The sequence below is a fragment of the Bactrocera latifrons genome, unplaced genomic scaffold (genome assembly GCF_001853355.1).
Source record: "Bactrocera latifrons isolate USDA-ARS-PBARC rearing strain unplaced genomic scaffold, ASM185335v1 scaffold_63, whole genome shotgun sequence".
In the NCBI taxonomy this organism is placed as follows: domain Eukaryota; kingdom Metazoa; phylum Arthropoda; class Insecta; order Diptera; family Tephritidae; genus Bactrocera; species Bactrocera latifrons.
Window position 1 is genome coordinate 1247863 of NW_017537301.1, and position 26072 is coordinate 1273934.

The window sequence follows — 26072 nt, forward strand, 5'->3', positions numbered from 1 at the left end:
TGTGTTTAAAGTTCTTACCGTGAGAGCTCTTCACGGATGTATTTATGAAAATGCTTCAATTTAGTTGTATTTTTGGCCCTTGACTGTCTAAAAATATCTAGCAAGGTACACAAAGAGATCTGTAGAGTAAGAATTTTAGGCAGCACGCCTTAAAACTTCTCTACATACTACTGAAATGATAATACGAGCATTGAACAACGACTGTAAAATTCGAAGAACAATTCTAAATAATTTGAGGATGTCAAATTAGTAACAGGAAATAATAGGGAGAGAGTTCTAAATGGTTTCCAGTTACAAGATAAAACAAAAGATTAAACAGCTATAATCTTTAATGCTAAAACCAGTCCAAAATGAACTAAAGACTCATCCGAATAATACCGAGGGAGTAGTAATTAGTCAACTCACAGCAATGAAGAAAACTATTTATAATTTAACTTGCAACCTAAAGAATAGAATATAAAACCGAAGCGTGCTAGTGTCATACGCACAATCGGTGAACTCTCCGGTAAACTAACATTTGATATCAGCTGTAACCACAAAAAATTTATTACTAGCTTACGGAACCTGGAACCCTTCAAACGGATGTTTTTAGCTACCCAGTCTAAGATCGGATTTCGTGAAGTGCTTGAACCATTTTCTACAAATCACTCATCACCCCCGTCCTGCGATATAGTGCAGACGCATGGACTGTAACAACATCTAATGAGTCGGTGTTATGAGTTTTCGAGAGAAAGGTTTTACGAAAGATTTATTCTCCTCTTCGCATTGGCCACGGCGAATATCCCATTCGATGGAACGATGAGCTGTATGAGATATACGACAACATTGACATAATTCAGGGAATTAAGAGACAGCGACGCTCGTTACGTCAATAAAGGAGATGCAGCGTCCATCAGCTTCTGAGATATGAATCTGGAATTATGTGCATGTGCTTTCGTCTCAAAGAAGCAGCATATTGGTTGTAATCGCTGATATCGAAGGACTATAAGATGGGTAAGATTTTAACTTAACCTTAACTTAAATTAGTACAAACTCTATAAAAGACTAAAACTGTTATCAAATTATTTCTTTGCAATTTTACTCACCTTTAAACAGCTGTTCATAACACTTAGCGACTAATTCAACTTGATCTGGTTGTAGAGCAAATCTATAAAAAAAATAAAGAAAAATGTCAGCAATTCATTCGCCACAGTGAATTTTACATGTTTACATATTCACCCACGCACACTCACATTAATGCATATGTCAGTAGAAAGCTTCCTCTCACAATGCGCCTGTATATATGCAACACAGATTCCTTGGACCAAAAAAAAAACACTAAAGCTCACAACCTAAATAGCTACGCTACGCCAATGGCATCATTCACAAGCAGCCTAGTCCGCACATGTGGTATAACAAATCGCTCGCAATCAGACAATAAGTGCTGCAAATTATTACCCGGGCACTTGTGTGTCTGCGTCAAGTCAAGCACATGTCAAACGTTTAAACAACGATTGACTTAGACATCTATTAGACATAATCATGGATGAGGCAAACACTTAAACACCAAACACACACATACATGCATGCATACAGCCATGTGTGGGCTTTGCAAAAGCTGAAAACTCGGCATGCAGCAAATAACTCGACACACTCAACGCGCGCGCCAAGGATGCAGGACCTGTCCCCAAAGTTTGCATATTGCGATTTATACGCCTTGCCGGCCAACAAAAGCAAACGAACCACTGACACCGGCAACAACAACAGCAACACTGCGAACAGCTAACTATTTGTGCTTATGGCAGAGTTAATGCCAGAGCAAATGCCAGCCGACGCTGGTGACATCGAGTGTGCCGAAGCAGCGTGGCAAGCAGCCTGTGGGACACTGGACACACAGGAAGCCGGGAAGGAAGGATGTCATCAACAAACCGAAACTAAAAAGAATTACGCAAAACAACACCAACAAATGGGCAACTGAGCTGAGCGGGAAAAAACTAAGCCAACGAACCGACTAACTCGAGGAAAATATTGATTTCCTTTATGTAAAGTTACCGTGATATACACCACGACAAGGATTAACGCACAGCGACCAAGCGAGAGTTGTGCTGCAACAACAACACTGCAGCGCATGGCAATGCAGCACAAACGAGCTTAGATGACGAGCACACAGCAGGGGAGCAGGGGGGCGAGAGGTTATGCAAATGCACGCGCACGGACATGTGCGCCACACGCACACATGCACACACCCCCACACAAACACACATCCGCATCTCCGCAGGAAAGCGCCACAGCGCAACGAAGTGAACACACGCCACATGCGCTCAGCTTGAGCTGAGTTGTATAGTTTGGTCGCCACGGCGTATGAGCAACGACCTAAAAACTTTGGTCGAAAGTCATTCGGAAAAGCAATAAATCGTTTTGCATACAAAATAGACGCGTAAATGGTCAGCCAACGTACTTGCTTGCTACAGTGTGGGGCGGGCGGTGGGCGGCGCGCAAACGGACCGTTAAGCGGACAAGCCATGGTGGAACAAAACCACGCTGACCGCCAGCAAAAAATTATGGCCAGCCGGGGCRGCAGGGGTGCGTGGGCGTGTGTGTTTGGGTGCTGGCAGCCGGGCAAAAAATTGCGACTTGCCACTGAATGTAAATAAGAAAAATGCAAATAACGGATTGATGCAACGCCTGCAGTGCAGTACGCGCTGCGCTGGGTGGCGTTGGTTGCTTAGAGGGTGCAATGCGTTGGGGCACGTGGCATTGACGTTCAGCTTGCGAAATTGGCATTTCTGGCAAGCCGCGCTGTTGCAGCACATCAACTGCCACGCAGCCCTGCCATGCCATGCAACTTGGCAAGCATGCAAATATAAAAAGTGCTGCTGAAGAAAACAACAAAAAAGCACTAGCGAAAACAACGAACATAACGAAGACGATAAAGCCAAGTGCAACACTTAGTTGTAAAGTTTGCATTTTACGCCATCACTCTTATTTTATAAATTAAAATGATGTCGGTGGCCGGGTACCCAAGACCCGATGCTATGTATGTAAATGAGCAGAGTCGAGTACGTGTTCGCTACTAGTTGCAAAAGTTTAATTGCTAAAATGTGATGGCGTTTCAGCTGCTAGCTGCTGATGCAAGCAGTCTGTGTGCTGAAAGTGTATGTGTTACTTCACTTTTTCATTCTACACGCTTCAGTTGCGCACTTACGTTCTTTACATAAGTTAGAATATTAAATCGTGTTAAGAGAAATGCGAGTAGTCCGCTTGATAGCTTCAGCATAAAATTGTAATTTTCAGGTAATAACTAAAAGTAACTGGTTGTGTGGCAGAAACTTCTTCCAAGCATTGATATGCATATAAGTATGTGTTATAAAACGCGAAATTAATGTTTCGTTCAAGAATCTGACTTCGTAAGCATCACATATTTAATTTACACATTTTATCCCTTTTATTGATGGCATAAACTGCGTGAGCATTCTTTGCAGAACTCAACGAAGTGTAACCTGCATTGCAACCGCATTTTGTATCTATCTAATTTCAGAACTATTTTTAATTGATAATTTCACTAATTTCATTATCAACAATAAAGATCGTTAACCTCGGTCGCACTAAAGCTATAATTGACTCCACAAATGTAAAAACTTTGATTAGGCAGTTTGTACGGCCGCTATATGATATAGTAACGCGATCTGAACAATTTCTTCGGAGAGTGCATTATTGGTTTGGGTGATCGAGGTTCCCTGTCTTATTAAAGAAAAACAGCAAAAAATTAAATTTATTGGGGAATATTTATTATCATTCGAAAGAACATGTTTGGCATTTATTTATTGAAGATTTTAAATGTTGGCCATGGCTACGTCTCAGATGGTCCATCGGTTGAGATCAATTTTCGTTGACTCGTTGGAGTATTTTGACTGGTAACTGACGAATGATATAGACTGCTGTAAAGTAGCCATTAGCAAATTGCAGCCTAATTAAACCAACTATGATGTTGCGTAGGGTTTTCGTCCCCTAGTGTTCATATATACAGCTGGAAGGTGCATGACCGCGAAAGCTGCTATCAGACTTAAAGAACCTGCATTTCTAAATGAAAGTATGTCTGCAAATTCTGAAATCCCTTAGTAAAAGCTTTGACTTTATACCACAGCTTTGAGTTTATGATGTCGCTAAACCAAACATTGTTAGTTTCGTTGTGTAGCTAGAAGGGAGTGTAAGGGAGTGAGCTTCTTTATGGACGGATCAAAATCTGAGAAGAAGGTTGGTGGACGGGTATATTCCCTACCTCTTCCTGACTACTGTAGCATGCTTCGGAGTGCAAAGAAATAACTATTCACTCTGGTAGTACGGATAGAACCGTAGCTAGCTCAGAGTTCACTAATCATAGGTTCAGGCTAGTTAATAAATACCTACGAGTTGGCACGAAAAGACACACTTGCCGCGTTCTAAGTAAAGATGGAAACGGGTCGGTTACCCACTTTCTTCGTGCGCTTTACTACTGGATAACAGGACTTTGTGGTAGCTTGGCCAGCGTTGGACTACGAACGTACTTTTAAAGTACTTTTGACCCAAGGTCGATCTTAAAAGATACAAAGAGATTTTTGCTCTTAGTAAGCCTAGCCTCTTCCCAGTTGTGGATGTCGTAACCTATCATTGTGCATCAGCGTCCGCGTTGAGAATCTTGCCGAATGCCAGCTGCAGAAGCTGTAAGAAGAAGACGATATGGAAACATTTCAACACTTTCTTCTTGACTACCCCGCTTGGGAATTCACACTTTCAGATATCCCACTGAGATGGTGGGAGCAGAAATTAAACGTCCAATTCAAATTATATTAATCTCAAGATATTTCGTCGACTTAAAAAATTTAATGCAGGAGTGATATTTTTATGATTTTATAAAGGACTACATATTTCAAACCAAATGCCATCTTGAGGATCAGCCGTCGAAATTAACCTAACAGTTTTCTGAAACAAAGGCGTCAATATCTTCAATTGTAATGTTCGTCGTTTCTGATCCTTTTTGATCCTTGAACTCTCCCACGCATCGGAACTTCATTCTGCTTCGACGGAATTATGAAAAGTGATACAACTGGTAAAAAAAAAACAAAAGTAGAAATATATTTTCAGATTTTACAAAATAGCGAAACCGACAACCTCCCACCCCTCAAACCGGGACAGGACAATTAAATATGATCTGTACTAAAATATTCCATAGCATTTTTATTGAAGCGCCACAGGCGAAAAATATTAAATTTAAAAATCTTGTCAGTTGTGGGGCCAACTCCCCTGCACCCAGGGCAAACTCATCACGTTCGTGGAAGCGCTGAATTTCCGCGCCTGATAAAATTCCGCATCAGCAAAAATTATAAAAAGTGGAAACAAAAGCGTCGCAAGAGTGTCGCTCCTCCCACCGCAAACGTCCGCCACAGGCGCCTTTTCGACAGCAAAACCAAACCAAAAACGCTCACAAAAATGCCACGCTAAGCGGAAAAAATCGAAGCCAGGCCACGCAATTTCATGATTGACATATTTCGGGCGGCCTACGTGGCACCAAATGCAAAAACCATGCCTGAAACCACGTCAAAGAACGCGCGCGCCCCCCTCTCCACACCAGCTTGTTGCGCCACCACAGCCCCAGTTGTGTGCCCATAGAGTGGCTCATTCAGCTGTACACAAAACCGCGAACGATGAGTCGCGTTGAAGCCATAGGCGTTGCCGCCGTCGCCGTCGCCGTCGCTGTCGATGTCATTGTTGATGTTGCACCGTTGACTGGTATCGTCAAGGACATGTGGCATATGATGGCCTATTTTTTCATAGCAATTGTTGTTGTTTTGTTGCTGTTTTTTTTTCGATTTTTAGTTTCCTATCACGGTTATAGGCAATCGGTCTGAGCAGGTGGACAAGTCGTTGTGGCAACAAGCGCCAGCATCTGCAAGTCTGTTTTTCAGCTCTGTGTGTATATGTGTGTGTGAGTGCGTGAAAATCGCGAAGCTCATCAAAAGAATTCATAGCTGCCAGGTTTCACTAATTGACTTGATCATTGGTGCGTGTTGCTGGATGACTACAGTGCCTTCATCAATTTTTGTGTACACTCTACGACAGCGGAACGTACTCGCCCCTGTACGGTGTATGAATGTATGTGAGTGTGTATGTGCAACTCACTGAATGTCTAAATGTTCCAGTTGTGTGTACTACATAAAAGCACTCACACACATATATACATACGCAAATTGCCAATGTCCAAGTAGTTGTGTTGTTGTATGGCAACAAAGTGAAGTGGCGACAAATGTGGCATTGCGAAAAGTGTGACAAGTGTGTACCAATTACTGACTTGCGGAGATGTTTGTTGCATGCTACAAATGAATCATTGATGGAAAGGATTGTGACAGTTAGAGCGCACGAAGTGAGTACGGCAATATGAAGCGGTGAAGTGTTGTTGTAATTTTTCTTTCTGCGTGCAAGCTAACGTTGAAACGAAGTTAGGTCAAGTATAAATTTTATGCAGTAACGGTCCTAATGGCTGAGCCAAAGTGTGGTGCTCTTTATTGTGGTTATACCTACTCGTTCTCTTAATAGATACATGGAATGGGAAGATCGTCTTTCATATTTTTATAGTGTGAAAGGAGCTGGCTAGAGGGATGATAACTTTAGTTTTCCTGCAGTTATGAATATAAGAGTATATTTTTGCTAGTATATGTGACTTGAGTTTCTTTACTTTGTATAAAGTATCATTTATTTATGGTCCTTTTCGGAATGTGTTCACAAATAAAAATCTAAAAGTACTACATCACTTAATAACTTATCAAGAATGTCAATAATTTCTATGTACATAACTTTCGGCTGAGAATGCTCGGATCCGGAAGATTATAGTATTAAGCCTCGGGCTAGTTTTTGAGTGTAGTGATTGAACTTCTATCTTCTATCACCGATTTAGAGAATTTTTTCAATCTTTGAAAAGTCAGGAAGTTGACTCGAGAGACCGTAGAGGAAAGGCAGGTAGATTTCTTACCAAATATAATGCAATCTTCGCTTGCCAGCGAGTGGTTTTCTTAACCAAGTCTAAACCAAGCAATGTGATATATCACTTTTTTAATGAACGAGTCTCTGTAACTTATAAACATACCATGAGATCTTATATTCAGGCACAAATCTCAAAAAGTGATTTTAACAAAATGTGCTTGTGATAAAATTTTAGGTCTAGGTAGGTAAGTGAACCTAAGGAACAAAAATCTCCTTACTCCATTCCCTACCCTCCGAACCACTCCGTGCTAATCATGAAGTTTATTATTATAAAAACTTTTCACCGAAACATCGTCAAGAAACCGACTACCGATTGTTGTGAACCCTTTTCTATACAAAGCTTTAAATTCACATACAAGATGTTTTATAGTCTCCTTCTTCTACCTTCTGACAGCTTCTGCAATAGTTATTGCGCGATATTTCTAGTCTGCTGGCATTTCTGTCAATTAGGCAGTGACCTTTTAGCCATCCTCCTAGACTTCTTATGTCATTCCCTTTGAACTTTATTGGTGGGCTTGTGCGGCTCATATTTCATTCGTGTCATATTTGCCTGCTTCTAGAGCAAGCTAAGGATTGATTCAACTATATTTATAATATGTTTTTCGATTACATATCTGTCAGTAGCTAGAGGTATATAAATAAACGTTTTTCCAGAGTCTAATCGTAGGGTGGTGCCTACTCTGGCTTTAATCTGCAGATACCAGCATTATCGCTATGCCCTGGAACCCGTTTCAGGTTTATTGCGGCTCTTACGGAAAAATGTCCCCCATTTAGAAAAAAAAGGAGAGTTTGGCTTGTAACTTGACGTAAGACAGATAATATGAAAACGAAACTCAATAAGGATGATGTCGAAGAAGACGTACAACTAACCAAATTTAAATTTAAGCGTTTAAGCTGGAATTGGAAAAATAATGAACTATTTGGATATAAAAAGAATCAAGTCTAGGAAGAAAAAAACAACAGATGTTTACATCCAGAAGGAAATGCCGGAGACCCTCTAAGATATGTATATCTTATAAAAATCACGTGTCACGTTGTTTGTCCGCGATGGACTCCTAAACTACTGAACCGATTTTAGTAAAATTTAGCACACTCTATCCAGTTCGAGCCAACTTAGAAGATTGAATGGTGAAAAATATTCATAAATAAAAAATACAGTGAAAGCTCTATTAAGCGGACAACACTTTTAACTGGACAGAAAAACTGGTAAACAGGCATATAATTTATTTGTATGAACATATTGAAAAATAAATCTCAACTACAATCCTTTGGATTCCTATACCGACAAAAGCGGTTTCGCCTTTAGTCGTAAATAAAATTTTCACTGTATTGAATAGTTTATGACATGAATAATAGTACAAAATGTACTCGTATACCCCAGCAACACGTGGCCGGATCCTCTAGTGTATATATAAATGGTCAGCATAATGAGCTGAGTCAAAGTACGCGAAGTATTCTCTCAATTTTTGAGAAATCGATCTGAAATTCTTCAAACGGCCTTTTCTCCCCAATAAGCTCCTAATATGTCGAAACTACCAATATTGGACCACATAAACTGACCGATCAAAATCAAGTGATTAAAACTGTATGTTTTATTTTAAAATATATCATCGAGTATCTTTGACAATTCACTACACTCAAAACCTCGCCAATAACTTAAATGAAATCCGATAAGTTTCGTATACGCATAAATGTTTGGTTTATTATTTCGTTATTATATTTAATATAAGTAAGAATACTTAATATGTATGTATATAATATTTTGTTGTAAGATCAGTTGACGAAGTATATTGACGTTCGGGATGGTTGACGAATTAAGTAGCGTGCAGGACCGTTGTCGTTATCGAAAGTATAAGCGAATGTGTCCAAAGCAGCAATAATATAATCCTTTTGTTAGTTAGATAGTTGTCATCTACTGTGGTGAAATGCAATTTGTCCCTAGGTGTGTTGTATTAATGCATGTTGTTTTCCGATGTTAAGTGTGGCGTTCTTCTCAGGGGAGCTGAGTTGTGCTAGGGTGCGCCAGTTTTACCGGATAGAGTGGGGGAGCCTGAACTCATTTAAACGTCAAGATAAATGTATTTTTATATCTTTCTATGCAATAAGTAAATCTACCTGTGATGGTTATGTAGTATTAGTGCCGCCGAAGTTAAATTTTTTTTTTTCTGTTATTTTAAGTAAATGTTCACGTAAGCACTCGAAAGCAATCTTCGAAAAATAAGCTTTTAAACTTTTAACAAAAAACTAACAAAATATTGTTGGTTGTAAATGAGCTGAATCAATTAAGACTAAGACTTTCTAGAATAACAATTGGAAAGCTGCCCAAAAATTATTATTATTATTTTTTTTTTTGTTTTTTTTTTTTTTTTGTTTTGATAAAAACAAATATACAGAGTGTTGACATTTTCTTGAAGATGTGTATATATATAGATGTATGTATGAGTATTTGTATTAAGGTTTTTATAATAAAAACAGAATAGAGAATATTAGCTCAGAAGTTATGTCATAAACAAACACTACAAACCATCTGAATTCCCACCAAAATTTAGTATATGTAACCACGAATTCGCCTATCATTCCAGATCATCCATAAGTTCACTGCCAAACTACTAGAAGCGGCCGCTTGGAGTTGTTGAAAGGGTATTGAACATTTCCGCTCAATCGCTATTGCACGTGCCACACTGCATCTGCTTAAGTATGTGGCAGGCAACACCACTCAGCAATGCGGCAATCGGTTGTTGAAGCATTTATGGTGCAACAGCCACAACACTATCAGCGACGACAACGGGCTGTAAGTAAGCGCCTTCAATTGCGGTAACTAGAAGGCAAACAGAAGAAAACAGCATACGGCACAATTGAATGGCAGCCATAACTAATAATGCATGCCACAATGCCTAGTTAGAGTGCGAAACGTAGCGATATTGCCGCAAATGTTTGCTAGAACGGCGCTAATGCGCTGGCACTGTAGCATGACAAGCAGGTCGAAATCTACATGCGAAAAGCGATTGATTTGTGTTTGTGTGTACATGATGCATGGAACGGTGTATACATATATGTCTGGTAGTAAAGCTGCGTTCCATTCATTGACAATACCTCATCAACATCGTTAGGCAGGCGCGTGTTTTGGGTTCGAAAACTGTGTTAAGGCGCTTGCAACGGCATTTACAGTTAGCTGTCAAGCAATTGTTGTGCGAAACTTTCGAATTCATTAAACCGAAGATGCCACAAGTTGCCTACTGCACTTTACACACTGCCTAATACACCTCAATTTAATTACCCAACCAAATTGACCGAATTGACCGAATTCACTCGGCTCAGCAATGCCTTTTGGCTGAACTTCGCTTTGTGAAAATTTAAATTACACCTCTGCATAAATAGCGCCACAAGCGTTGCGCCAGAGCTGGCCTGTGGCTTAACCAGTAAATGCAACCAAATTCCTAATTTTCACACACACTCACGCATGCACAAGCATTTAAGCTGGTGCGTCGACGAGTAGAGCGAATTTAATCTAATTAACCTGTGGCTTCCAACATAATTTCATTTCCTACACAACACCAGCCAGCAGCCAACCGAATGCCAAAGGAGCGTGCAGACCATACCAACGCCCACACACGCACACACTAGCAATATGCAGCTACATATGAACCAATAAAAGTGGCACGCTTGAGTGTGTGTGAATTTAATTGTCCCTATGTATGCACGTGTGTGTGTGACTATGGCTTTAAGTGCGTACAATAGCCGATGTGCAGATATTTATTAAACCATTAAGAGCGGCCACCTTTCACACCAATGCACTTAAATACTCTGTTTATGAGCAAAATGCCATTTGTGTGAGCATTTGGGAGAAAATTGCGTTCAGCCTAAAATCGGATAACATCTGCCAACGGCCAGCAAGGCAAGCGCAGCAAACAAATGCTCAGCAGATGGCGGCAGAAGCTGACAAATGTCAAAGAAATCGCTTGTGACACAGAGAAGAGAAGTTGTGCAACAATCAAAAGCCAAAAGTAGCACCACACAAAATGCACAGGAGTGGGTTAAGGGGAAACAGGAAGGGGACATAGAAAGGTGAGTGGCGCAAGTGACCAGCGAATGAGTGGCTGAGAAAGTAAGTGACCATATAAAAACACAAATTATTTTGTTTAATAATAAGAAACACAAACAATAAAGTTTCCGTCATAGTTATTGTTGTTGCAGTTGTCAAATGTTTAACGACGAATAAGAAAAGCAAATATGTACAGCAGTAAATTGTGAGTGGCAGAGGAGGAAGGCACGTAAATTGCTGCAAAATAACATAATAACTTGCGAGGTGATCCACCCAGTCCAGATTGGTGTGCTTATAAGGCGACACAATGGACGACATTAACTGTAACTTCTTGGATAAACATCGGCAAAGTGTAAGGACTCTAGTTAGTGGTGCACGAAATGGCCAAGTGCCAACGCGACAGCCCTGTAGGAAAACAGTTTACTCAAATTCAAATTTAATTTTAATTTAAAAAGTAAAATAAGATTAAAATTTAAATTAAAACTAAAATTTGAATTGAAATTAAAATTAAATAAAAATAAAAATTTACTTTAAAATTAAAACTAAAGTTACAATAAGTTAAAATAAAATTTAAATTTAAATTTATATTAATTTTAATTTATATTAAATTTAAATTTAAATTTAAATTTTAACAAAAGTAAAACTAAAATTAAAATTAAAATTAAAGTTAAAATTTAAATTTAAACTAAAATTAAGAGTAAATTAAATTTTCATTTATTTCATAAAATTTAACTGCAATTAGAACTAAATTAAAATAACTTTTTGATGCAGGACAAAGTATTTTTAACGAGAAAGGGGAGTAAAGATAACTTTGGATGACTGACACTTCCGAAAAGATATAATTGGATAAAGTGAAAGTACTTTGTAATCCGCAGGGAAAGCAACGATTATACAACTTACTGGCCTGGATACTCAATTCCGTCTTAAAATTGCTATTGATAAAGGTAACTCAAGTTTCTTTTTAAGTATAAATATGTATGTGCTTCGTTAAAAAATTCACTTGAAATAGAACAAAAACCTGGCCTGCGAACGTAATTTCGAAGACTCAGTAAAAAACTTGGAAAACTGGGTTATTTTTAYCTACCTACCTTTTATAAGATAACAGAGCAACTCCTTTACCATTTTTGCTTCTACGGTAGTGATATTGAGGTTTTGGAACACATAACATATAAGACCTTCGGAGTTTCAGATAACTAAGAGTCGTTTCCTGAAAGAAATCTATTATATTTTTACTGCGGAGATTCTGGGAAATTACCTAAAAATTTTGAGTGCAATATTAATGAACTGTTTTGAAGGAGACACTTTCAGGAGCGATTCTTAGAATGACTGAATGTATTGAGATTACACGTCAACACGTGTAACTGCTTTTGCACAAATTCCACTTCTTCAAGGCTTGAATACAAGAACTTTGAAAACCCCTTCGGGATTCGAGTATTCAGATACACTCGATTAGCATTTAAGCACTCTTCGCTTGAAACTATAACGCTCAGCTTTTTGCTCTATTGAAGCATCTTCATTGTCTTTTCGCACTGGGCGTGATAAAGTCATATAGAGCCTTGGAGCATTAACAAAAGAGGAGTGCACAAGTACAAAGCGAATAAACACAATTCCTGAGCACAAATAAAACTTGAAGAAAATGCTTTGTTTTCGCTTTTTGTTTTATACATTTTGTTTTCACACATCGACGCACACAGTACACTAAATAATTTATACATTGTACCACTTGCATACACAGAGTCACACATTCACACATATTCTTTTGCTTGAATATGCCGTACTCATATATATACATATATACATTATCCATTATACATGTTATGTTTGGTTAAACTCAAATATGGGCGACAAAGTAGGGCTATGCATAATCTAATATGAAATGACGCTAAAGCAAACAGAGAAAAACTAAAACCCAAACTTACGTTGCAACAAAGTTTACTTAAAAGTTAATATTTCGTTTGGCTGATTTTCGCAGCACATAACGGTAACTCACTTGCCCCATGTCGAAGCATAAGCGCGAAGTCATCCAGAAAACTCAATTGAAAAGCGTTAAAATAAAGGCAAAAGTAACAAAGCAGTCACTGGTGACCCAAATGTAGACTTACACACACATACATACATACGAACGAGTACACAAGCGCTGTCAGGTGCAAGCAGCTCGTGGCAGAGACAAAGCCAAAATTCCATTGCATGCAAGCGATTGGCCGAAATAGTTGCAGCGCAGCAGATAGAAAATGAATAAAGCCAGACACTCACACACACACGCAAACATATGCCGCCGCCGCCACGGTTCAAATACATTTTTCAGAGCACACTTTGTGCTCTTGTTGCTTGTAAACTATCGAAAATTTATTGACAATATGTCAGGCACTCGAGCGGTTGGCAGCATCCTTTCAGGCTACTTCATTGTTGTGTCCATATTTTTAGTTGTCACTGCATGCCGCTCTCTGGCTCCTCTGGCAATATGGGTGTACGTGTGCGTGTGTATATTTGTGCCTGCAACTAACAGCTGCAACATTCTCATCGCTACCTATTGCCATAGTTTTGCTCGGGCACATCAGTGTAGCGGTGTGTTTTGTTCACTCTTTTTCACTGCTCGTATTTCACGCAGCGAATATGGATGTTCGTGTGGTCATTGTGGCTGTAGTAGCTGCACCTAACCAATACCTACACTTACAACAATATTGTGTGGCTCAAGCTGGAAAAGCATGGATTCAATAGCACAGATAACGAAATCTCTTACTCAATGGAGAACAAGCAGACATTCAATTCCCTGATAGAATTGATTCAATCCAATCTAAGGTCAGCTATGCTGGCGCACGGTGGACAGTGATTGTGAAAATTGAGCTCTTTTTCATTTAATTTTGACAGAAGTTTAGGCTTCCTTAGCTCGGAATGAAGTATCTGTTATTTTTTGGCAGGTTTGAGCATACGATGAGTTTGAGTTGAAATCCAAGATAAATGAATTTCTCAGTTAAGGATGGAAAAGCGAAGCTATCACCGTTAATTATGCAGTTAATAAACCCGAGACATAAGGGAATCACATCAGTTGCATAAAAGCAAACCTAATGACATCGCGCAGGTCGATCCTGACAGGGGTCTTGCAACGTCGGTCTGGTATCTAAAGCTTGAAAATAATAAATCATAATACCCTTACGAATAGACAAAGTCAAGGACTGTCAACTCGGCAAAACAACAGCTTATTACATATTTGTTGAATCTGTTAATATCAGTTTCGGCTATGTCTTCTTATTCGTAAGACTGCCAAGATGTTTCTATCTTGGAAAGGTGCATAATGATCTCTTATATTCTACTCTAGGCCAAAAGGGTCTTACAGTCGCAATGGAGCGGGTCGTCGAGCAATGCCTGTTAAGCGCATGTGAGCTTCATTAGTCGAGTGCTAGAACGTAAGACACCAACGGTGATTCAACTTCGTTCCATTCCAATGTGAGCGAGACAAGATGGCCCTCCTGGCTAGCTTTGCAGTTAGCATCGATTCCGCCGTGACCAGCCACCCAAACGAATCTGGTGATGAAGTAGCTTGATTAGCATAGAGTGCAAGGTTAGCGAGCTCAACGCTAGTTATACCGCTCTGCTGTCGGAGTGAGTGCTCACGTCCCTGAAAGAAGCTCCAGTTCCTAGTAATAATAAACGCCACTTTCTACTACTATCTTCAGATAGACTATATTGACGGAGAGCTTCTTACAAAAAAATTTCCCTTCAACCTTCCCTCCTACCGGTTAGAAAAGTTATGGAACTTCTTTTCCAATGTTAACGAACTTTATGTTGACTGGAGTTACAAACTAGAAAGGAAAGTTTAAGTTTGAGGAAGAGAAAAGGATGTACAAAAAACCTAACTTGCGGATTGTTCCACACAAACCGTTGCAAATTTCAAAAAACTAATTAAAGAAAGTTTAACTAAAGATCGCCGACAAGGATCATAAGGACCTACACCAAAATGCCAAAATGAATTTTTTACGAAAATAAACCGGAAATATAACATCCTAACTAAGTAATAACTTCAAAATTGAGGTGTAACTCCACGAATCAGTGCACAGTGCAGCCGCTACAACAACAACACCAGCAGGCATCAACCGCAAGAGCTTCAACGTGAATCCTCGCATAAGGACAGAAATCGGTACGCATTTGCAAACCCACAGTATCCCAAATGAGCCGACACAAATATACACACCTAGGCAGTTGCATAAATAAGTCTTTCGAAACATACTCCTATTTACACCCCGTTCCGATTGCAGTGTTTGTACATCGTAAATTTTCGCTTTGTTATCAATAGTGCACTGATTTGATGTGTACAAAAGTTAGAGAACACACGTGCCAAAATGAAATGGCAAAATCACAATTACAGGTAAGTGCATAAGAATGTGCACGTGTAGCTATGAATTTGCCGTTATATTGCCGACTGCTGACCATTTCGCACTGAGCACTTTTAACTCTTACTTTATTTCCTTTTGATAAACGCACGCTTTTTTCCAGCCGACATAATGCCAGCTTACACCTAGCTCAAGTCATCCAACAAACAAACTTACACATACACTCACACACATACTCGTGCATATGAAGCACTTTTGCCATAATTTATGTTCGATATGTCATGCCTGTTCAAAATTCAGGTGTTTGAGTTGTTGTTATTGGTTTTGTACATTGCCTCACACATTCAACATACACACACGTACATGCGTATATGTATGTCTCGCTCTTAGACATCTCAAAGTGCGGCAAGTACGAACATTATTAGCCTTTATAGCAAGAGCTTTTCGAATGTCTGCTTGACTGACCGCATCAAATAGAATCTGTGCATGCGCAAACGCTCTGAAATTCTTCCGCACTTGCATAGAGTTGTGTATGTATGTATAAAAGTGTGTGCTTTGTACTTCTTTTTGAGATTGACACATTTCAGTTGCATTTTGGCCGCAAGCCATTCTGTGTTGGTGTACATCACTTTAGTAATAAATTATCATTTCTCTCCGCATTTATGCTCCCTTCGCTTCTTTCACATGTAAGCATCTGTTTCAAATTTCACATTCAAGTTCAGAGTATTTCAATTAGCCTTGAAGTCAATCTGCTTTTAGATAAATGGCTGACAATAATAATTCATTCGCTTCTCGATGCGCTTTGTCCATTAGAGTGAGTGAGGTGCAAACTATTATTATTAGGGTGGGCGATAGTTACAAGGTCATTTCTTATGCAGAGGCTATCTGAAGATTCATTTTTTTTCCTTAAAAAATTATCCAAGCAAGCTCTTCATTTTTTACATTAAATTGTGCATAAATATTTTTAGTTTTGCCGTGTATAGAACAAGAGATTTTTTCTTATTTTGCATTAAGGAGGTAGACTTAGAAATTTTTATTTGGGTATATTTAAATACCAAATTTTTCTCTCTACAGAAAATAAACCGAAATTTATACGCAGTTATTATTATATACACATCTAAGGTTCTCACCGCTCATATAGTGCGCCATGGCGCATGAGTAACACAAAGTTTATAAAACACATGGAGACTTGCACAGAAAATTCAAAAAATACTGCACCCAACGTTTCCAAATTACTTTTTAGTAGCAGAACTACTATGAAAAAACAAGTAAATGATATACAAAAAGGTTGAGTTATTAATGTTTTTTTTTCTTCATTTTTTGAGAAAATAGCGATTTCAACAAGTATAAAACAAATGTTAAAGTTTTTTTTTTTAATTTCACATACTTTTTGGTTATCTAAGAAAAGTGCCAACACGAAAGTTATAGATTGTTTTATTTACCTACAACGTTGTTAGCACCCATAGTTTCCCCCTTAAAAATTGAACTTTACTCCTCTCCTCCCTTTCCCGAACTTATATCGCCCATAAATTATGTAATTAATGATCAGCATTTAATTTTATCCCACACTTCATCCGATTATTACCATGTCATAAAAAGAACTGCTTATAAAATCAATTAAATGTTCATTGTCTGTCAATATCATAGATCGTATTACCAACCATGATAAAAACGAAGAAGAAAATTCAACTTTAAGGTTTACAGAAGCTTTCATCTGAAAATGCATTGTGAAATTTGTAGAAAAACTTTTAAACCTTGTTCGATATCTAACTGAATCCCTCTACTTCGAACTGCTGAAAACATTTTGAGATTTTGAGTTTCTACTATTTCTCATATATTCATCATTCCTTTCTTCATTTCGTCTGTTCGTAGGCTTACAAGCACAATTCTTAAAGCTTATCGTTTTCTTATGATCTAAATTCTACATACTCTTTTTTCAGAAGGTATCCTTGTAAAATAGTTTGATAGCCATTATCGTAGAAAAAAGTGTGAAGCATCATTTTCCGCTTCAAATCAGGCCATAGACGGCTAAACTTTATTTGCAAAGCCTAATGAGGGTATATGCTTAGAAGTTTGTAACACCGAGATGTAAACATCCGAGATCCCATAAAGTCAATTATCAAAGTGATAAGCCAGGTCGGTTTAAAGATGTCCGTTCTTCCGTCTTTATATACACGAACAAGACCCTTAGTTTTTGAAACATCGTTCTAAAATTGTGTACACGTTCTTTTTTCTCTAAGCGGCTGCTTATTTGTGGGAAACGCCGATGAAATACTATAAGATATAGTTACAATACAAGCTGACTGACCAGAATTAAGATACGCACTATTTTATACCCTTCATCCTGAACTAAAATTATCTATGAAGAATATTAAACAGTTATTTATACGTTCTTTCTATGAGCAAATAGGAAATTAGAAAATAAAATGCATTATGGAGAATAATAATAAAGAATAAAAAAATTCCGCCCATCTACTAACTAATTTAGCAATAAGTAGAAACGGAAGAAGGTGTAAAAAGGCAGCAAGCGAAACGATAGCTTTACAAGCGCTGAGGAAGGAAGAATGGCAAACCCATTTACACGCCATTAAGTCGTTGGCAAACACTTACAAACAACGGCACCGCTCCATCGACACCGACACCGACACAAACACACACGCGCACTTCCGCCCGCCGTTCGAATAGGCGAAATGCATTTACCTTTCGACGTGTGCTTTTATACTCACCCACATATATACACACACACACACGTACCCATGTATTTATAAATAAAAACTTTACAAATATTCGTATGTGCGACATAATAGCAACAGCTTGATAGACACCAGATACAACAACAATATGCGTGCAAATGCCAAAATGACAACTTGTCATACGAAACGACACATCGCGTGGCTGTTTCGATTTTTAAATTCATATGTACATTTGTGAGCGAATATGTAGCTGAGTGGGCGGTTCCAGTACTTTGTAACGGTTAACTAGCTACCAGCTTCAGCCGCTGCGTGCCTGCGACTCATTGCGGCGAGGGCGCAAAAATCACTTTATGCAAATTCTAAGGACGAACAGCCATACTGCACACATACAAACACGCCGATCATAATGTTCGCCTTCTTGCTCAACTATGTACATATAACGGTATGTCGATATGAAAACACGGCTGGCCTTAGTTAGCATGTAAACGAGTTCGTCATTTGGCGGCGTCGCGCTAAATTAAAACGACAACGAACGCAAATGACGCCGATAGCGCCATCTTGAAATGTGCGAAAAGAGTTGGGCAATGAAAAAAAATTGCAAATTCAATAAGTTATACCGGCAAAAATAGAAATGTGTTTTTTGTTGAGGAACACTGTAAAAAATAAGTGCGCATATTATGAAATTGGAAAATGAAAAAGTACAAAAATTGAGTATTAGATAAAGCTGACCAAGCCAAACCGAGTTGGTAATGAGTGCTCACAGAAAGCAGCAGTGCCAGTCGGAGTAGAAAACCGTTTTGTTGTGCGTTGTGATTGCAGTTTTTCGAGGTTGGAGCTTTTCCATCCAGGTTGTGCGCTTTTCGATTCGGAGTTTACCAAGAAGCACGGTGAATTTTCTCGTGCTAGAGTTTAGTACTACAGACAACCAAATTTCGGGCCACGACGAGGTCGGTCAACCTCAACCTATTTGTATTTGTATGTTTTATCAAGGGTTGTTTTCAACCTGGTGTTAATGCAAGCAGCTCGCTTAAGATCGAGAAGCTCATAAAATGCATATTTGGTCATATCGTATTTCTTGTCCGTTGAGGCCTGGATGCAATTTTGAATTAAAGAATTTCTTTCTAGTGTGTATTGTGGCTAGATGTACTTCCATCGGTGTGCTGTGCATTCCGACGACGAGCGAATGTCTCTTCCACTTCAAGACTGATTATATGGTATTTCCTATTCTTCTTGTACCGATCATCATATTTCTTGCCCGGCGATGAAATCAGCCTCTTGTTTTATGAGAATCAGCTGGGTAGGGACTCCCAATTAGAAGTCCGCACATTCCAGGTGAATAATAGTACTTAGTATGTTTGCAGTAATCTAACTCCCAAAACCAAAGCGTATTGCTTTATATTAGGAGGAAGCAGAGTCTTCTATGCACGACAGACAGTGCACGTCAGACAGTAAGGACTAACGTCGTGATGGGATCGCAATAGGTAGCTTCTAAAGAATCCATGTGATTCACTTTTTGGGTTAAGTGAACGTCTGGGTCCTCATGTTGTCTATCTATCAAATGTCTGGGATTAGCATATGGGTTTAGCGATTTTTGGTTGAGGTTTGCCACCGTTGCTGCCACAATGTACTTGTAGTATTTATGGTTCTCTCCTCTTTAATTGCTATTCCAATCGCGTTTCGTCTCTCTCGATATCAATGGCCGGCATACTAGCTAGAACTTCAGCAGCGTCGCTAGATATCATTCAGAAAGCACTTCTAACGCGGATAGCAGTGAGCCCATGTACAGCATTTATTTATCTTGCATATGCTTTTTCCAATGCCTGCATCCATATTGGTATTGCATACAATATTACTGAATCCATTGCTTTTGCTATTAGAGTTCGCCGGCTAGAGCACAGACAGACCCTATTGGCCATCATTCTTGATAGAGAGTTACATATTTTTGCTTTACCCGAAGTATACGAATGGTTTTCCTTCAATTTTAATTTGGAATCCTAAACATCTATTACATAGCGTTATTGGACTGTTTAAAAGACAACATCAGTGCAAAATAGTCGCATTTGAATAATAAGAAAATGCTGTTTGACAAAGACGATGCAGCGTCTCACAAGTCTGTGAAAACTATGAAAAAAATCGGGCTTCGAATTGCTTCAGCCAGCGACTATTTCCATGATCTCAAATCTCAAAAGAATACTCGCTAAGAGAAAATTTTCGACGAAAGAAGAGGTGATGGCCAAAACCGAGATCTCTTTAAAAGAAAAGGCGCAAATCGTCCTAAAAAATTATATTGAAAAATAATCAGTGAAACACCCTTAATGGGAACTATGTTGCATATATGTGAACTAGTTCTTCAGTTTTTGAGATATCGACCAAAAAATTAGCACACTCCCCTTTCTCACTAAAGCACTGCTCGTTTGTCACAACTTGCCATATAACCTGAACGATTGGATTTGAATACTGCTATGGAAAGCTCACTCATTTGACGACATATCTTCAAGAAATTGGCTTGACTTTTTGCCTCAGACATTAATGCATTATCAAAATCTTTTTATACTGCTTTTTGATATAAGAAATGCACCTGAGAAAAACCTTATAGCTTCAGTGCAGCTGGAATTAACATTTTTTCTTGTTTTTCTTAATTGCAACAATTACTCAAGACGCAGACCTCAAATGATTGAGAAGAAGATGAAACTTATTGCATTTTTTCTTGTTTTTCTTAGATGCAGCAATTACTCAAGACGCAGACCTCAAATGATTGAGAAGAAGATGAAACTTACGAAAATATTTCTGTAAGCTTTAACTGTCCATTATTTTATTACTACTTTATTAATAGTGTGTACTAAGCACAGCAAAAAAGTTATTTCGCATGCAAATTTAATAAACAAAGATCCGGAATATTCAAAAGTTCTTCAAACAACTAACAACAGTTACATAGTCTACATAAAATAACTGTCAACATATTCCTGCAACAAAGTCAATAACCTAAAAGTAATGGGAATCCGATAAGATTGGCAACTCCGCACATGTGCGCGCATATCCACACATTTCCATAAACACACGCACACACGTTTACATACAAAGGCATAAGTGGGTGTCATTGCATTTTCACAAACTAACCGCATAACTGAGAGAATATTGTAATGACTGCACACGTGTGCGTGCATACAAATTTGTTCTGGTCTAGTGTGCGTGCCGGTGTGTGCGTGTGTGTGCCCACTTCAATTTGCTTGTCATCCTATCCTGCATATTGATATGCTAATCGGAAAACGTGTTCGACACATGTACCGTTACAAATGTGTTTTGGCGAATGTGCGAAAGTGCCACAGCTGTTGTTGGCTATAGCAACAACAACAATAACAACCGTTATATATACCATAGATATACTTATGAATATGTATTTCGGCATGTTGCTCGAATTTATTTGCGTTTTATTAAACGCATCAATTCCCATGCGCCAATTGGCCAGCTAAACAATTACTTCACACCATTGCTGGAGGAGATACTGATGTGACAAGATATGCTCATGGTTTGCCACAGTGGGTGTATATGTGCGTGCGGGAGTGTGTGTGGCTTGGAATAGAATGTATGAAAAGTGAAGTATTATTGAGCGACTGATTAGCAGATTGTAAGGCTTGTGAGCACGTGGCCACCAAAGCATCGACAAACATACATACATTCAAACGTAGTTGGGGGGATAAGAAAAGCTAAAGTCAGCCACAGTGTAATAGTGTTTTCATTTGTGGTTCTGATATGAACATTGATACCCGGCAATGGGTGCTTTGATTAATGAATGCATAAAGTATTTATTTGCACTGGCACTTTACTGAGGACAATAGAGACATGTCAAACATCAATGTACACTAAGATGTTCGTTATTTCACAAGTCGATTATTTCGTTGCCTAAAAGAATTAACCAACGTAAAGAAGCTGTTTACTTTTAATTAATTTTTATCCGATTTCTGTTTCCGAAAATGTTGCTTTGGTAAAAAATTTCGTTTCTCATAACAAGTCCTAATAGTTTTTTCTATAAACCCATCACTTTTAAACAAGTGCCTTCTGACTACTGTGTTGTTCATACGACACGGTGTACTCTATCTACTGACTTGATATAATTTTTATAGAAATGTTTTTATGAAAAAGTCTATACAGACCTTTATTATTGAACGCTAAATTATCTATTATAATATTCTCTTTTCATAAAGATTTATAGATTTTTTAGCTTTGAAGATATAAAATTGAAAGCAACCAATCAAAAAATCACATACTATGGACCAGTTTGTATGGCAGCTATATGCTATAGTGACTCGATCTCAGCAATTTGTTCGAACATTGCACTACATGCTTATACAATAATTCATGCCACATTTGGTGAAGATATCTTTTCAAATGAAAAAGTTATCCATACAAACACTTGATTTCAATGGTTCAGTTTGTATGGCAGCTATATGCTATAGTGAACCGGTATTAAAAACTACAGCCTCAGGAACACCCTATTGTACATACATATATACGTGCATATGCTAAGAAATCTACATTACCTTTCTCGCCAGCTGGCACACCAATTATTGAGCATCAATGCCAGCAAACGTACTCCCACCGCCAAACATACATACATAAATGCCTCAAATACACATATACACCAACACATACATACACACATTGAAACACACATAAATTCACGCACTGCCACTTCCATTAACCGCAAGCAATTGGTATTTGTCATAAATACTCTGTGCTTGCTCAGCATAAATTTCTTATGGCCAGCATGGCCAGCAAGACAGGACCGATCAGTGAATGTATACACTAGCGCTGCCATATTGCGGCTATACTCATCTTTGACCTATGCCTACGCACCCATTGAGGCACACACACACACAGCCATTGAAGGAGACATCATGGCTCTAGCAAAACTGCTACTTAAGCATTACAGACACAAACACTTATATTTGCAAATGGGCACAGGCATGTCGTTGGGCATTCGCATGCGACCTGAGCACCTGCCATACCACAACGGATCAATCTGTCATTGGACAACAATGTTTGCAGGCAGATTAGTTGCGTAGTTTGCATTATGGCACTGTTGCATCGTATAACCGTTAGTATGCTAGCTTAAGTGGTAAGGAATTCATGTGTCAACATGTCATGCACACAAAGACTTTGAGGTACATGGATTTGGAAGACCTTCGATTCTGTTCTGCTGATGTAGCCCAAACGAATTTACATATAATCGCAAAACAAGCTGAAGACTTCCCCATATTGATACGTATATATTTTTATGATAAAGGAAGCATCGAATGCCGAAGATCATGACTATAATCCGCTAAAACTACCGGAACCACCGGATTAAGCATTCCGTCATAGGGAAAAAAAGATATTTAAGTAATCTCTATGATACGGACTGGTTGTCACCTAAGCTACTGTACATGTACAAGCATATCTTAGTTTTGTCGTGATGCTTCCATGTATCTTACACATAAGTGTCGTCAAATTTTCCACCGTAAAACTACAGCCACGTATAGTTTTTAATTCCTCCAATACATTGAAAAAAAACGAGAGCATTGAGAAAATACGTGTTCAGAGCATTTTATGCACTCTGCACTCGTCGCAAAGTAAGGCCTAACGTCATGAGCGATTTGAAGCAGATGACTGGATATTTGGGTCATGTGCATGTTCGATTTCATTCTGTGAGTACACCGTCCTTTCGATGATTTTTGTCACCGGCACTGCCACATTGTGATACTTAGGTCTACCAGCAGGAGACTCCTCGACAATGTAGCTCTAGTATGCAAGGCAGGATAGAGCCTTCTGCGGAAGTGTTGAGTGCTTCCATGTGTCCTCACGGTTTAGGTGTATGCTTTCGAATATTCTACTCTACTGTGATATCAGAGAAATGCATACAGTGGCTGGACCGTGAGCAGCGAGTAGTCGTTGACACGACCGCTGGATATTAATTTTCTGTTGAACCGCTCCGCTAAAGAAATGTCACTGAGAGTGCTTCGAGGGGGCTGTACAGCCTTTTTGGATCTTTTGGTGATGAATCGATAATACCACCTTTCGTGGGCGATGAATTCATTCAAACTCTTAAAGTCTCCGGGGCCCTTATGGCGTCATACTGTCACAACTGCATCTACACAAATAGCGTTAAATAAAGCAATGTTACGAAAACCTGAAGACCAGATAAGATTACGTTTATACCGAAGATCGGAAGGTGCTTTCAGCTCAGTGCAAATGATTTCAGTCTCTTTAACCTATCCTTGCTTTTGTGAGAACGTTGGAAATACTAATGGAATGGAGGAAATTCTGTAATAAACAATTAATCAGCAACAGTCACCCTTCTCAACATCGAGAGGACCTTCAATGGAAACAGCAGCAATAGCCTGGAACAGTTTCAGGTGGAATTCAGCCTCCAGCACTACATATATAATCGTATTTGAGACAGAACGATCGTAGCGGAACGGGGTGGTGTAACTGCTTTAGATCGGCTGTTTGGTGATAGCTTACACTGACGACGTTTTTCTTATGCTTAAAGGTAACTTCCGAAACACCGCTTCCGAGATAATCGAAAAGTATTTCAACGTGGTATCAAACTGGGCGCACAAAATAGACTTAACCGTTACGCCAAGTAAAACTGCAATGTTTTTTATTTACTATGAGATATAAGATCTAAAATAGCTGTAGGGAAGAGATCTGGACTCCAACAAAAAGTAGTGTTTCGGCTCTACAAAACCGTAGTCAAGCCAATATCGTTCAATAGTGAATTCCTCTGGTGAAGGACGTGTTCAAAGAGCGCTTCTCATCAGCATCTGCGGTGAACTACTACACCAACAGTAGTTCTTAATGCCTTTTTAAGCAAAGTACTCGAGGACATTTCCGACAGATGTATTGAACTGTGCGTTCTGAGGCTCAGGAAATATATAATGTACTCCAAATAAGAATACGCCAAAACTATCTTCTCCTTCAACTGTATTTCTGAAAACTTGGATTATGTTGTCGCAAAAGTCACACATCTTGATTGAGTGAAGCGTCTTTAAACCACAACTATAGCTTTTGCAACGTGATAGCTTTCTATACTTCATTGTAATTTTTTAAGCTTAAATTTAAATAAATCGGAACGGGTGTTGGGGACCTTGAATGACTGCAAACAAGACCTAAAAAAAAAAATGTTACTACTGAAACCTGCCCTTCATAAACTTTGCAACCCGCGATTACGCAGGTCCCTCATTGCAACAGATAAATTAAACAAATATCTGAAGCCAGTTTAACTTCACGCTGTAAAGAAGGCCAATATTTAAATATATATCACTTTATATTAAACTTCTCAGCTTATGCGCTTATGAGCATTTTAGCAAGGATCTAGGGCTTCGGAATATACGGTTCTTATACGCCTTAAAGTCGATAAAAATATACACAAAGCAAAAGGCAAATATAATAACAACACAATGAGGACTAAAAAGAAATCCCAACGTAAATTCATAATACAAAACCAAATGAAAACTTGACGCTCATTGTTTAACTTATGCCCATAGTGGCAATTTACAGCCACTTGGCTATAGCATGGGGCGCGGACTGCCAGCACTATAGTCTAAATGGGGAAGCGACACTCATTGCAGTGGGGCGTAATTCACAAACGATGTTTATTATTCTACTTGTCAACTCAAGCAACAGCAATAGCAACAACAAGAGCAACACGCACCTATTCAAAAACATATTAGCCTGCTTCCTCCGCCTATATTTAAGTGCTCACGCATACACAACTAAACGCGAGGAAAATGAAATCGCCGTTATGCTGTTTCCGCAAGCGTTAATCCTTAAATCTGCTCAACTGCCCTGTACAGCCAACTAAAAGCAGATTGAAGAAAGCAGTCGGCTTAATAGAGTCACATCGCGCGCCACATCCTCTTGCTGCGGCCCGCATCGCCCAGCGCCGACAAGCCGACCACCTCACATGGCCCATCAACGGCCAAGAGCCAATCAAACTCATGCCGTTACGTAAGTCGACACATGCCTCGCTACAGT

The 26072-nt window shown here is 38.9% G+C and overlaps 1 protein-coding gene across 2 annotated transcripts in view; it reads right to left on the reverse strand.

Moving 5' to 3' along the window:
• LOC108975285 (hemicentin-1) overlaps positions 1-26072 on the reverse strand; it is a 449942-nt gene that overhangs the window by 385208 nt on the left and 38662 nt on the right. For both annotated transcript variants that reach the window (XM_018943659.1, XM_018943658.1), the window contains exon 2: positions 1086-1147. The gene's annotated coding sequence lies outside the window, so the exon portion shown is untranslated. The remainder of the gene's footprint in view (positions 1-1085; positions 1148-26072) is intronic.